General features: G+C 47.0%; 1 protein-coding gene across 5 annotated transcripts in view; it reads right to left on the reverse strand.

Moving 5' to 3' along the window:
- The window catches only part of MYO1E (myosin IE), a 933,795-nt gene that overhangs the window by 362,024 nt on the left and 557,591 nt on the right, over window positions 1-14,180 (reverse strand). The window lies entirely within an intron of this gene.

A 14,180-nucleotide genomic window follows, 5' to 3' on the forward strand; every position in this document is an offset into this window, starting at 1 on the left:
AATAGAGGAGTGACAAGTAATATATTAGAAAAAGTTAAACATTTTAAGTAAAGGGAGAGACACATGGCACTCCCTGTAGTAGACAAGTTGTTCATAGAAATAGAATAGAGATTAATTATAGTGCACAATAGGGAACATAGCCTGTCAGGCTGGCAAGCTAGCGATAGGAGCTGAGGTTTGTGCCCATGTCAAAATAAAATACATTTAGGAAAAGCAGCTTTCGTGGTAGTTCGAAAACCTAGGTCACAGAGACACATTTAGATTGTCATTGGTAAAACACACTTCATTTCTGCGTGCCTCACACACTTCAAGAGGCGAAAAGCTGTACAAGGATTGGTCAGAAGTGCAGGGCGAAGAAGGTTCCCAATCACCATGCGAGAGAAAATATAACAAACAGTGTTCTTACACAGTAACTAAAACGTGCAAGGTGAAGGCCACAGTTTGGTGAGAACAAGGTAGTGCACTGAGTAATGGACAATTGCACCAGGGAAACACACTTCACCCTGTCTGAAAATGGCCACTTAGATTTAAGCTACAAGTACCAAGCAACAAGGCTACTTCGTCAATCGAGGGAAAAGGATACCTGTTCAAATGCAGGGACTAAAGTAGAGTGTCATGGAGGTGTGGGGGAAATGAGTGACCCTACCGGCCCACAATTAACTATATTCATAAAACCTACATTATCCATACACACATATCCACACATAGATGTACACTTAAGATTCACACATGGTCCTGGGGTAGCACTCATGAAATATGCCACATGAGATCATGTAGTCCCATGATGGGAAAGGAAGGAAATGTTCTGAAAGGTGAAACACGTTTCCGAAGAGAAGATCAGAAGGTGCCAACATTTGGGTCCCATGAGAAAGTGATGAAGTGTTCATCAATTGGTGCGCCACTGTCTGCTCCTCACAAAACGATTGGTTAATGAAGTGGGAAGAAACCCACCATGGAACACTTGAGGTGGGATAGCCAATGGGGAACTGATTCACATGTTGCAAAAAGAATTTACAACAACCAATAAAAATGGAGAAGCTGGACAACCTGTTTATTAGGTCCTTGTTAAGCAGAGGACATTAGATTGGTCACGGGGGTAGGTTAGGCCAATAGGGCTAGGTACTGTATAGAATTCTGTAGGGGATAGCAACCAACGTCCAGTTACTGAATAAGAATTTGCATGTATCTTGAAACATTATCAAAGCCATGATGTCACACACTGCTATATAAACCGCTATTTAATGACACGTTGAATGATGCTTGTATTGTTCCCGGCCGAGACTGCATGTAATAAACCTTTGTTTTTCTTGCTACTCGTGCACTTTTATTGCTCATTGGGTTGATTTTTTGGCTAATCCGGTTTTTGGGCCTACCTTACACTGTGGTTTAATATGAGAATGTTAGTCCAACCAGGTTGCTATGGTTTAGTATGAGGAAATAAGGCCATCTGGGTTGCTATGGTTTAGTAAATAATCAGGTCTTAAGGAATTCTTTCATTTTGAGGTGGAGTTTGCCAGTTAGTTTGAGATTTCCCAAAAGAGTGAGTACCAGAATTTGGCTGACCTGTTTGAAAAAGGAGGGGCCTGTATGCCTCTTTCTGATGTAGCAATGAACCCTTAGGGATCGCTGCTGGAGCTCTTAGGGTCTCATCGAGTGGCAGAGAATCAAGGAGCATTAATGCCAAAGGGGGGTTTCTAGGAAGAGATTTTGAGATTGAAGCGCACCATGGAGCATCCGACACAGACGGAGGCCTGCCTCACACACCGAAAATGTTAACAATTATGACCACCATATGGAGCCTAAGCTTTGACAACGTTGACTGCTCCATGACTGAGGCTGTGCTGTTGTGCAATCACTCAAATTATGCCGATGGTATGCCATAGGAACAGCTCCGGGGGACAGGAAGTTGTTAATCAAATGAGGTGATCCGGGGCAGCTATTGGCATAGTATATGCCACAACGACATGCGGTAACTTGTAGCGATGATGGGGTGGGGACATAGCAGGCTAGGAGGGAGGTGCAGAGGTAGCCACACAGACATGCTAGAAGTGCGAAAGGGTTAGCTCAGCTATGCCACTGCCACGGCTCCCCATTTCTCCCACGCAATATCCCTAGTACAACAATAGACAGAGAGGGGAATATCTGCAAAATAACAGCAGCCATCTTAGCCACCACCAGAAAGAACACTGGTTGAAAAGTATGGGACTCTAGCTCGCCAGGTTTCCAGACGCTACATTGGCTTCCAGTGGAATCTAGAATCAGTGCCAAATCACTTTGCATCAGAAAGCACCAGCAAGTAATCCCTATACAGAGCCCAAACATTTCTGCAGTACATATACTCGCAGTTCCAACTCTCCATACTCATGTGGCAAACAATAGTGAATGCTGAATCACAGTCCTTAGATTTGCTTTGGCATCCTACTGCTTCCTGTAGTGATGGAGGCTAACGCCATTTGTATGCAAAGTGAGCATGCTCCGATTGGTTTAGGGAGTGTCGGAGTGGCGGAATTGACATTTCTGCAGTCTCTGCAACATGAATTCTTGGGAGACAGTCTGAAAAACCCTGTCCAAGAACAAAACGGTCACTGGACTGATGACTCTAATCACGACAGGGACATCATTTCACCAAAATGCCAGGGGTAGCTGATGTGACATCATATGACCCTTGACGACATCACAGGAAGTGATGTCATTTGATCCCACACCAAAGTGATATCATGGGAAGCGATGGAACACAACCTTTCACCACATGACAAAACAGGAAGTGGCATCACATAGCAATGTTCCTAAGTACAGTACGAAAAAAATGGTTCCGATATCACTATAATTTGATATACGTTTCATACAAGAATGGGTCGCCATATGTATCGTTAAGATCAGGCCCATATTACTGTGAATGCAAGCAGACGCCCATGGCCAAATGATAATGATGTGTTATTACATAGCGCTTACGCTTTATATAGAACAAATATAGATACAATTTCACCCAACCTGTGTTGGTACCAGGGGCGTTGCTAGGGGGGGTCTAAGGGGGCTATAGCCCCTGATCTTTTGGTTGTAGCCCCGGATAGAATCTCAGGAGCTACAGCCAAAAGACTAGCTAGCCCCCAGTCCCAACAGTTCCGACATCAGCTTAGCCCCGGGTCTTTTCCAGACCTAGCAACTCCTCTGGTTGGTACTCATTTATCGACTTTAGGATGAAAGTCTGAGTTGAGGTGTTTAAGAACAGGCTAAATCAGTGCCTCACATCCTGAAGTGTGCCTGAAATAAACTTTTAATGAGTCTAGCAATTATTGTATAGAATTCCAGAAAGAAGTTATTTGGTATTCCAATTCTTTCTTAATTAGGTTAACTGCTGAAAGTGTTAGACTTGTGGAACTACTGTTCCTTTTTAGTCTTTTTTTTTAAAGAGGCCTGAACACGTAAGCCAGACACTCCAAAGCAAAGAGCCACATAGCGCTGGCCACAGGCCAGGAGGTTGTATTTAATGAAAAAATGTAAACTTTCTTTCTCTTTTTTTTTTAGGGGTAACAAGGGAGACCTCAAGGGTTGCGACCCCTGGCAAACCCTAAATGACGTCCCTGGATCACGACTAAGCTTTCCACACAGGGCTGCAGGAAATGGGCCGGGACAAGACGGGGCGGCGCTCTGGCCAAAGACGCCTTCCGGAGCCCTGTCCGACAGAGGGCTGCTCTGTCCCCCAGGACCAGAGTCTAACACAGGACACCCCCAGATCCCGCTATTCAACAGCAGGCCTGCTTTCAGTAATATGGCACAGAGCACTGCCGACTTTTCTGAAATAAGAGTCTGCTCGTTAAAGTGCAGGTGCCTCCACGCACGAGTAACCCGCACTTTTCAGAAGACTCCACACGGGAGACTGAGTACAGACATTTTACCTGTCCAAACTGGTATATATGCCCTGTAATTTACAGACATCTATTTGTTAGGGTGTGTATTGTGACTAAGCAAAACTGCAGAGTCTAACTTCCATTATTCGCGTAAAAGGGTTTCCTCCTGAATCACTGTAAGAAATGTTTGACATTAGACATTCATATGTTCCCATAATGCTCTTTGCTTTTATGCAATCGCCAGGATTACTTTCTATGACGAGATACTGTGTTGCATCTGGCTTGGTGCCACGGCTCTTGGCCCCGCCCCCTGACACCACATCCCCACCTCTCCAAGGAGGAGAGGGGTCCCCCAGTAATTATTTTCTATTTCCAGCACTGGAACCAGGCTCAGGCTGGCCTTTAGGGCAATGCCCAAACCGAACACGCAAATTGCTAAAGTGGGCCCGTTATTTTGGTCAAAGTGGGGCATTTTTGTTGTCACTTCACCATACCCTAGTAGTTTTGACCAGTGTTATTGAATGATATTCTTTAAAATGCACAATTTGTATCACATGTTATAAAAAAAAACTCCCCCTTGGCCCGGTCACAAAAGGAATGAATTGCCATTTGTAACTGTGGGCCACTTTTTCATTGGTGCACAAGACAATTTTAAGACCCAGTCCAACCCTGATTGGAACTGATAGGCCTTGTGGGAGGTGCCCCAGGGACCCCGTGCTGATTAATCACACCTTGCTGTATATGCTATTCTGCCCTTTAGGGGTATAGACAGAAGGGTAATGGGCTTCTCAAATCACGCCAACCAGTGCGCCTTAAGTGGCACGGCAAAACGAGCCGGTGCTCAACAGGGGGCATGGGCTAGCAGCGGGGGGTGGGGGGTGTCGGCTGGGCTCGTTAGGCCATGCTCCCTTGACAAGCCCCAGCTTAATGATCTACAGGCACCCCTGCTAGGCAGCAATTTGTTGAGATCAGCACTCTCCCCCCCCAGCGTGGAGAGGGAGCTGACCTCTGCATGTATTATCTAAAAGGGTGCCTGGCAGGGGACAGCAGCCACATGTTTTCAGCCTGAATGGTGGTTCTGCCCCTCGCCGTGCATTTGACAAGGGGCATCAGCACCATTAAGGTTGAAAAGTTGAAGCCTCTGGAAGCTGAGGCCTTTTTTCCCTAAAGCCTGAAGCTCCCGCGAACAAGCGGGAACTTCAGACTTTAGAAAAGAAGCATTCGGCTTCCAGCTAACTCACATTTTCTTATATAATGGTGGCACCGGCCCAAAGGCATCTCTAGATTAAAAGGGATGCCTTGCAGGGGGGCAGCGCCACCCTTATAGAAAAATGTTTTTTTTTTGCTGAAGCCTGAAGCTCTTGCACATGAGCGAGAGCTTCAGGCTTTAGAAAAAAGCCTTGTCCTCTAGCACCCAGGGCTGCCAGGGGACATTAGTGAGGCCCCGGCAGCGTCCCGCCTCAGACCCATATTTATGAGCCTTCCGGGGCTCTACCCCGGCTAACCCTGGCCCACTTACAGCCCTGGATGAGAACCTACTTTTTTCCTCAATACTAGGAATTCAGGGATCCACTAACCACACCTGAGTAAATGTATTTCGCCACTCCTGTAAAGTGAGCAGCGGCCCACCCAAAAGAAAACGGTGAAGGACATACATTAAAATTGTCCATTAGGTAAGAGACAGAAAAATGGGCTATGCTTACGTTTAAGTGTTACAATGTTCCCTAGTGCAAGAGGGGCATTTTACGCCATTGCATCAGTGATGACAATACACGTGACTGCTTTTTAAACTCCTCCCTCGCGCCCCCAGGAAACATAATACAAGCAAAATAACCCTTGAAATAATGCCAAGAAGAGAAACGGGTAGCAATGGAGGCAGTATTAGAGATGCAGAAATGAAACAATGGGTATCAGTGCCTCCGTTGGGTTAAAAAGGAGAAAGGTTAGGGTCACCAGATTCTCAAAATAAAAAAAAAACGGGACGGCTACAAACATAAAAGTAGGACTACAACGCCCCCACCGCCCCAACATTGACCCTTGCCGCAGAAATACACACAAAAAGCTCAGCACGACACATTCCTACAGTCGGATAAAAAAGCACAATGGCGTGAGAAAGCGCCTGCCCTACCTTTCTCGCTGGCCAGCTACGAAAACAGACGGTTACTAAGGAGCTGCTTCATTCTGTGTCAATGTTCAGAAACGGTGTGATGTCATAATGTGCTGCCTGGGTGCATCAGGGCCAAAGGTTATCACTGAACCCCGTGCCCCAGAGCACAAGTAATGCTGCCAGGGAGAGCTTGTGCCTCGCCAGTCATCTTCAGCACTGGGACAACATGGGAGCATGAGAACCAACCTCAGAGCAGGAAGAACTAAAGGCTTCCGGTCAGGACCCTGCTTGCCCAGTGTAGGGTTATGGTTGCCACACCGGCCATTTCCCTCCTCCTTGTGTGTTGTGTGTGTGTGTGTGTATGTGTGTGTGTAAATGGCGATGAACAACTCCACCTGATTGTAAGTGCCAAAATAACACCACGGAATACCCAGAGGACATTTCCCTTGATACCACACAGTGTAATGTGTGTCCCTTTGGGCAGCGTTAAAGCAGACTGCTTATGGACATGGTGGCAAAAGAAAGCCATGGTATTTAAGATTCCACTTGTTTTTCAAATACCATTGAACTATGACTTGAGATCGTTAGGGATATTTAGAGCATGGGTTCATCCCAAGTACTGCATTGGGGGGAGGGGGGGGGGGCGGGGGGGGGGTCACAGTAAATATCCAATGCGCTCCAAACTCATAATTTGTGTTATTTTAAATCTAGGTGATGCCTAAAGTAAATTTTCCACCAGACTCATTGGGAGGCCGTTTGTGTCCACAGTGATTCCGCTTGTTCAGATGGTTAAGACTTATCCTAACTGTTAGCCCACAACAGGAACATTTAAAAGAGGGGTATCGTTTTAAGAACAACTGAGGGAGCGAACGGGCTCTTTTAGGGTTAAATGGACTTCCAGGTGAGAGGGAGAGGTTCTTTTGCAAGATGGCACTTGTTGACAAGTTGCACCCTTATACCGCCTAGTCTGATAGTACATTTTCATGGCATGTCAGACTTGCACCTGGTGCCGTTAAGCATAAACATTGGCCTTCTCCTCTTGACACGGCTTAACAAAGTTGCGCGTAGCCATCATTCCACGTGGAAAAGATACACCCACTTGTAACGATGGAACTCCACTGGAGCGAAGCACCACAAAACACTTGTTTTGCTTTGTTTATTAGAGGTTGTGTGTCTTCTCTCTAAGTACCCTCTACTTCACCACCTGCACGCTGTGTGATAATCCCCTCTAAGTCAGCGCATGCTCTGAAGAAGCTTCTAGAATGCCTGCTGCGCCCTTTCTACAAATATTAAACACAAACCTACAAATCTACGGTCACACTAGGCCTCTTGTACTGTTTTAGGACACATTGGGCCTCATTATGAGACCGGGGGTAGTCGTGCCAGTAAAACCGGGACGGCTGCCACCGGAGTAATTTTTTTGCCGGCGCCCGGGATTGGCCAATTACCGGGGCATTACGGCCCCGGTAATTGCCTATTCCCAGGCGCCGGAAAATATTGCTCCCCGTTCCCATATGAGTCCCATTGGACACAATGAGAATGGGGAGGCCGGATGCACCGGCACCATTCGTGCATGGTGCCGGTGCATCCGCCATGGACTGCTCGCGGGCGACGGTACGCCCAGCAGGTCACACCTGGTGGGCGGAAAGGCACCTGCGAGCAGACCTTGTAGTTTGCCGGTCAGTTTACCGGTACCGTTGTTACCGGACCGGCAAGCTTATAATGAGGCCCATTGTGAGTCATCTTTGGTTTCCACACTTGTTCTCCGGCATCCCCTTCATAAGTGGTCTCTTGAAACCTGTAGTGTTTCTCTGTCGGATGCAGTAACTTGGATCTTGGGTGCTGGGGAAAAATAAGAGAGGACTATCCTGCCCCTTGCCATTAAGAAGGAGGATCATGGGATATTGTGAGCTTTATAGATCCCTACAGGCTAAGGTAGAGCAGCGTGAGCGTCCTCACAGTTTACCGCCCTCTATAAAACACTGCTAGGATGTACCTACACTCGGAGCAGTGTTCCCTTCTAAGTCAGCAGGCGCCCTGAAGCAGCTTCTCAATGGCATGCTGAACCCTTTTCTAAAAACCCCAAATATATACCTACAAATAAACATTCAGGCTAGGCGTCTGGTTCACTCTCCGGACTGAGCATTCAGAGTTTGGGAATCAGATGGATTTCTAGAGTCTGGCCTGGTGGACAGATTCTAGGGGGCCACCCTAGTTATATTGAATAGGGTAACTCTGAGAAGTTAACCAAAACCCAATCAAGGTAGCAATGGAGAGCAGCCAAGGGTATTCTCAGGAGATTGAGAGTGGGATCTGCAATGAGTCCACACAGTGAAGCACACAATAACTCAATGTAGACAGGTAAGTACACAAATACTATATTTACCCAAGGTCCAAAAACACACATGGAAACGAAGCAAGCCGGTGATAGTATTACACAACATTAAGTTATAAATATATATGTAGTCACCTTTAGGCTCTTAGGAATGCATTCAATAACTTATTCAACAAAAAGGAAGGTAAGTACTGATGTAGTAGAATGGAAGCAAGTCACAAGAAATATACCCTAATTTTATAAATTCAATCCCTAAAATGAGTGAGGTCTTGTGCCCAAAAGTCACAAAGCTTCTTCTTAGAAAAAGGGTCTGATGTAGGAAGAGTTCTTGTGTTGGTGAACTATTCCAGAAGATATTCAACAAAGTTACCGGTAGATATGACATTCTTATCTTTCAGATACAGTGGTTTTTAGATCAGATGATCAAAAAGCGATAGAATGGAATAACCAAAGTTTATTGTAAGGTGGTTGATTCTAAAGATAACAGGGGGCGACAAATGCGTCATCACTACTTACCCCCTGACTTCGATTTTCCCAGATTACTAGATGGGTCCTCTGGGGAGGCGCTGGACGTAGGTTCTACCACCCTTGGTTTCAGTGAGAGATGACCAGTAGCTGAGGGTGCAAGGAATCTTCTGGTCAGTTCCAGAAGCAGTGTGCAATGCATGGCGATGAAGATATGCAGAAAGCACCGATGCAGACCTCTTCAGGATACTTCACCAGCCTGGGGAAGGCGAGTCCCGGTGACAGCCACCGCACATAGGCGACGGCAGGAGCCCTTCCAGTTGCGGTTGAAGAAGATCATCCAGAGCAGGATCCCTTGAAGCTAGGAGGCTGAAATGTGGCAGGAAGGCGACTTACACCACACGCTCGGGGATGAATGCGGATCAGTGACGGTTCTTATGTGGTAGCCCACTGGAAAGTTGGTGAGTCCACCGGGTGGTCCAGGGACAAATCCGGAGGCTCAGGATGGCTGGATTCTCAAGAACGCATTGAGACTGGTTGATCGTACCAATCCAAGGGTTGAAGCACAGCTTGGAGCTTTTGCAGATAAGTTAGTCTAGCAGGGCTTCACAGGGCCAAATGCAGGAAGGGATAATGGGCCTCTTCAGGAGATGTCCACGGAACTTCAGCCAGCTGCTCTTCTACACAGGTTAGGTGGCCCCAATGCTGATCTGAAGAAATGGCTGCAGAAGTCCTCTAATTATGCAAAATCCTGGCTGGCAGCAATTCCAAGCCCACCATTGCTAAGGATCTGCACCATTCAAACAGCCAGCACTGGACCAATGAGGGACTACTGTGGGCTTCACTCATGCCACACACCTAGACTCTCAGACGCCATGGATGTAAAATGGGAGCAGACAGTGCCACCCCCTTCCTGGGCCATGCACACACAAAGGCATCACTAATCCGCAAAATCAGAGGCTTTCCCGTGCAAGCGGATTACCTTCTATGGGATTTCCTGACCTGGCAGAGCAGGAAGAAGGCAAGACAACAATATGGCCAAAGAACAAGCAAATGTACTGTGGCGTGGTCATTTTAGGGCAATAGCCACATTCAGTAGCCATGCACAATAACGCGAATGTGAACACTAGAAATAACACAAAAATGAATACTTCCTTATTTCAATAAGAAGGTGGGATAAACCATAGGGAAATATAACATACAATACAATTTTTCAATTCACTATGTGTTTTTCAATTACTTTTTTGTTTTTGTTTTTCATTAGCATCCCTAGGAATTTCATGCATATAATGTTCTTTAATTTCTAGAATAATTTTTTTCTACCATAGAGTGCACCAACGTGTTTGTAGCATCAAGGTGGTCTGGGGGGATTCCTGAATTCTTCATAGGAACCCCTGATCTGGCACATTTCGGCAATCAAGATAGTAAATAGAGTTGCCTTCGGCAGGGCATCTTCGTGGACCCTGCAAATACATGTACGTGTGTTTTAGTGTCATGCCAGTGGGTGACCAAAGGTAATTTGAGAAGCCATTCTAACACCCTTTAACACTTCCCCTAAAATAGCGGGTAGTGGGGTTCTCCAAACATCTTGACGCTACTGGGTTACACAGCGATGACTGAGAGGCTGACACTGCCCCTATTTTCTAGTGGCAGGAAGGGATCCTGCGAGCTGAAGGACCCCCTTGTTGGTCAAGGTGAGGTGGGTCTCTAATATCTAAAGGAAAGATAAGAGAACAGTACTAAATCAGGGGATTGCTGAATGCATTCCTAGGTGTGGTGAAAATATCTTAATTGAATATCCCGGAACTGTGCTCATGTATACTGTGGAGTACGGTAACAGCGACGTATCGAGAAGTTGTTGAGTGCATTCCTCAGTGTGGCAACCGTGTCTTGGTTCAAAGTCCTGGTCCCATGTACATGCATAGTGTGGGGATGATGGAGTCAAAAAGTCACCACCCGGGATAGGATAACGCTACATGCTCCGAGATTTGAAAGTGGCACCTTGTGGGTTTACTTGTGTACCGGTTTGGAGAAGGGGAACAAGATTGAAAGCAATGCGATGCGTTGCCGTGCACAATTAGAGGTAAGCTATTTAAGGTGCAAGTTGCGTGGAGGAGAAATTGAGGTGTGATATCCCTACCTGGGTATGAAGGAGCGAGTTTATGTCATTCCTCCAGGATTGGTTCACTGTAATATACCAGGGCAATACGTTCCCATTGCATGAATGGTAATCTGGAAATAAAAACTGCGTAGCGCTTAGGGAAGCGTCCAATTTTGCTTTCCAGTATTTGAATCAGGTAATCTACAAAGGCACCCTTATACGGAAGGGCCATCTTCTTAACTGCAAGTTTAATCTTGTCTCACGCGTCCATGACAGTTTCTCTGGACCCGAGGCAACGGCCGCCGGCGCTGCGTTGTCATGGTTGCGGCTATATCTGATTGGGTCAGTCTCAATGAGCGTGCATGCATGCCTACGTACGTCGTAGTCTATGCGAGCTTGTTCCTAGGTGGAGCAGAGAGGCCAATATGATTGGACCAGGGAGTAAGGAAGTGCATATGCCAGCACGTTGTTGCTGTGGAAACCAGTAACGTTAGCGTTAATCATATGGAGACACATTATTTGAACCCATGCATTGCGACCAGGCGCTGAAGTTTCAACGCGAAATGTTTCGGCCCACCCTAACTGTTGAGACCATGAGAAGGATGGAGCACGGCGTAGTGGAGACGCCCAATGTGTGCAACTAATGTCAAGGTCACAGGGAAATAATCCATACGCTCCTGAGCTTGTGTTAAACTGCCTGAGCTATTTGGTATAGACCAACTCGGACTGTGAGTACAGGAAAGGAAGAATGGCAATTATGTTGGCTCACTTACATGGATATGGTCACAGATATGGAAAAAAAGGGTGGGGGTTAATTTATCTGCTGCATAGTTGGGACCGTGTTGACGTAAGTGGGCTGTTAGAGGTGAGTGTGGGTCAACACGGACTGGAAATGCAATACCAATTCTGTTAACTTACCTGTTATCACTCTGCCTCTGAGATGTCAGGACTCTGAATGACCACAATCACCTGCACTTGTTCCCCCAAGGAATCCCCAGATACACATACAGCTGTCACCCTCCCTCTGAGATGTCAGGACTCTGAATTGCTGCAATCCCCAGATACACATACAGCTGTCACCCTCCCTCTGAGATGTCAGGACTCTGAATTGCTGCAATCCCCAGATACACATACAGCTGTCACCCTCCCTCTGAGATGTCAGGACTCTGAATTGCTGCAATCACCAGATACACATACAGCTGTCACTCCCCCTCTGAGATGTCAGGACTCTGAATTGCTGCAATCACCAGATTCACATACGGCTGTCACCCTCCCTCTGAGATGTCAGGACTCTGAATTGCTGCAATCCCCAGATACACATACAGCTGTCACTCTCCCTCTCCCTCCGAGATGTCAGGACTCTGAATTGCCGCAATCACCAGCATTTGTTCACCCAAGGAATCCCCAGATACACATACAGCTGTCACTCTCCCTCTGAGATGTCAGGACTCTGAATTACTGAGATGTCAGGACTCTGAATTGCTGCAATCACTGGCTCTTGTTCACCCAAGGAATCCCCAGATACACATACAGCTGTCACTCTCCCTTTCCCTCTGAGATGTCAGGACTCTGAATTGTTGCAATCCCCAGATACACATACAGCTGTCACCCTCCCTCTGAGATGTCAGGACTCTGAATTGCTGCAATCACCAGATACACATACAGCTGTCACTCCCCCTCTGAGATGTCAGGACTCTGAATTGCTGCAATCACCAGATTCACATACGGCTGTCACCCTCCCTCTGAGATGTCAGGACTCTGAATTGCTGCAATCCCCAGATACACATACAGCTGTCACTCTCCCTCTCCCTCCGAGATGTCAGGACTCTGAATTGCCGCAATCACCAGCATTTGTTCACCCAAGGAATCCCCAGATACACATACAGCTGTCACTCTCCCTCTGAGATGTCAGGACTCTGAATTACTGAGATGTCAGGACTCTGAATTGCTGCAATCACTGGCTCTTGTTCACCCAAGGAATCCCCAGATACACATACAGCTGTCACTCTCCCTTTCCCTCTGAGATGTCAGGACTCTGAATTGCTGCAATCACTGGCTCTTGTTCACCAAAGGAATCCCCAGATACACATACAGCTGTCACTCTCCCTCTGAGATGTCAGGACTCTGAATTGCTGCAATCACTGGCTCATGTTCACCCAAGGAATCCCCAGATACACATACAGCTGTCACTCTCCCTCTGAGATGTTAGCAATCACCAGCCAACCAGCCTTGCTCTCAATGCTGTTGCTAGGGGAAGAGACAATTGAAAGATCAAACCACCCCACCTCTCACTCACCTTTAGGATAAATGTGGTAGCTACACCTATTAAGGCGCGATTCACATGTGATTGTCTAGGGGCAGGGGCTAGACATGCACTCCTGATTGACCCTAGGGCGAAACATAATTTTAGCCTTGGCACTCTGGGCCCAATAGGCGAGGCGAGGGTCAGGTAGAGAAGGGAGCGGGCAGTCCAAGTGTTAAATCAACAGACACCTTTTACCATGTAAACAAGCACACGTTCACATTCAGCCACACACTAAACCAGGCAACACCCACACAGCTTCTTCATTCAAGTCAATTTTAATGCTAATGCCCAAATCACCATAAAACATTAAAACAGTGAACACTGCTGCCACCAATGTCTTGACTCATTTGATGATAAATGATCACTATTGTCCCGTTTACTTAATGGCAATCTATATTACTTTGTTTCTCCCTTCCTCACTACAGTCCTTACTAAATCTTGCAACCTGAACATCACCCCAGACCTCGAGGCTGGCATCAGGCCCCTCCTGCATCTCCCGAGTGCAGGAGGAGGCTGCTGCCTTTATTCACTACATCTCTGCTGGAGAACTTGCTCCTTTCAAGATGGCGGGATTGATGCCCTCTTTCCACAGAGGCAGGCTTCATGGAGCTTGCGACACTCAGCTGCCTGTTTGCTGCTCTACTGCAGCCTTTCCGAAATCCGATTGGTCGGATTCACTGGCAAATATGAATGCCCTGAGCCAGCAGGCTGTGTCGGACCACCATTTAAGCCCATACTCTTGTCTGGCCTTGTCCGGCCGTGGACGGTGCCGTGGGGATCCACTACCTTCCTCGTCCACCTCTCCTGCCTTGACAACACACTGATGGTAAGGTGCCACTCCTAGTGTCTTGTTCTACTTTGTTCCACCTTGCACTGATCTCTGCCTACCTTTGCCATCAAACTGACTTCCTCCCGGCCCCCGCTGTGTACCAAACCTTTACCTACCCCCCCATCGGCTTGACTTTCTTGCAGACTTACTGTGTTCTGCACCCTGTTTTTTCATTTGTTCTAGTCCCCCG

This window comes from Ambystoma mexicanum, chromosome 11 (genome assembly GCF_040938575.1).
Source record: "Ambystoma mexicanum isolate Mex_15411 chromosome 11, UKY_AmexF1_1, whole genome shotgun sequence".
Taxonomy (NCBI): Eukaryota; Metazoa; Chordata; class Amphibia; order Caudata; family Ambystomatidae; genus Ambystoma; species Ambystoma mexicanum.